This window comes from Lipotes vexillifer, unplaced genomic scaffold, assembly GCF_000442215.2.
Source record: "Lipotes vexillifer unplaced genomic scaffold, Lipotes_vexillifer_v1.1 scaffold4, whole genome shotgun sequence".
Classification (NCBI taxonomy): domain Eukaryota; kingdom Metazoa; phylum Chordata; class Mammalia; order Artiodactyla; family Lipotidae; genus Lipotes; species Lipotes vexillifer.
Window position 1 is genome coordinate 2,356,237 of NW_006785876.1, and position 1,705 is coordinate 2,357,941.

Genomic DNA, 1,705 nt, shown 5'->3' on the forward strand with positions numbered 1-1,705 from the left:
CACCACCCCCAGGAGGTAAGTGGCCTTGGGCCCTGCCCTGACTTGGTCACTAATGCACTATGTGACCTTGGGCAAGTCCTTTAGACCCTTGGGGGACGGGAAGAGAGGGTTAAGGATGAGATGATCGCAAACACCTCTTCAAGCTTCAGAACCCTACAGTTCATTTAGTCATGAAGAGTCCTTAGTTCTTTGAGCTGGAAGGGAATTGGAGACTTGGTATGATCGCATTATTTTATGAATTAGGAGCCTGAGGTCCAAAGAGAGAAAGGGTCTTGCCCACTGTGTTTAGCTGGTTATTCGGTGGTGGCTCTGGAACCCAAACTCAGAGCTTTGGACCCCATGTCCAATGCTCCTCTGCCACCCCACTCTGCTCTCCTTAATTAAGAGAAGCCCTCTTGCCCCCCCGCCATGTCCATGGGGACTCCCTGTCCCAGCTTCCCCCCAAAGAGGCAAAAATCCCAAAGCAACTCCAAAAGTTAACATCCCTTATGTCTCATAAAATCCCTTCTCCCTCTCCCGCACGTAGAGTCCCGGAAGTTACCCTTCTAGTTTAAGCTGATGTGATGGGTGTTTGAGAAGCAAGGGAAGCTGGGCCAGCGGTGGGGGAGGTCACTCATCCCTCCCAAGTGTGGGGACTCTTGGGAATAATGAGGCGTCTGGGCAGGGGACTCCAGTCTTGCCCCAAACAAACGTGCAACCCAAATCATTCCCTGCTCTTCTCAATTGGCAATGATCGCCCACCACCAGGGTTGCTGGGAACCCGTTTTCGTGTGCAGAGTAAACTCTCCGTTATCCGTGTCACTGAAGAGGAGGAGTCGGGGAAGTGGAAGAAATAAATTAAGAATAAAAACAACACCGGAACCATCAGCAATGCAAAGCCGCTTGCTTATAGGCTACACTTGTGATTAGAAAGGCAGGAGCCCCGCCTTTCCAAACACTCAGGGTTTAGTCTGACATTTGAGCCATCCAGTCTGCTTTCCCTGAGCACAGCCTGATGGGCGGTGGGGGACGGGCCTGGGAAGGTGGTGTGTGTGGTGTGGTGGGGAGGGGAGGCCGTTGACAGGGAGACAAAACTGTCCCTGGATGTAAACATCACCATGGAAACGCCACGAAGACTTGTGGGTAAAGATGCTTTCCTCTTCTCTCACCCTGACAGGGTGGGAGGGAGGATGCCCACCCCCCCCCCCCCCCCCGCCGCTTCCCCCCCTTGCTCTCCATACGTTTCTTCTCTACATCTGTGTCTCTATTTCTGCCCTGCAAGCCAGTTCGTCTGTACCATTTTTTTAGGTTCCACACATATACGTTAATATACGATATTTATTTTTCTCTTTCTGACTTACTTCACTCTGTATGACAGCCTCTAGGTCCATCCACATCTCTGCAAATGACCCAATTTTGCTCCTTTTTATGGCTGAGTAATATTCCATTGTATATATGTACCACATCTTCTTGATCCATTCGTCTGTCGATGGGCACTTAGGTTGCTTCCATGACCTGGCTATTGTAAATAGTGCTGCAATGAGCATTGGGGTGCATGTGTCTTTTTGAATTATGGTTTTGTCTGAGTATATGCCCAGTAGTGGGATTGCTGGGTCATATGGTAATTCTATTTTTAGATTATTAAGGACCCTCCATACTGTTCTCCATAGTGGCTGTACCAGTTTACATTCCCACCAACAGTGCAAGAGGGTTCCCTTTTCTCCAC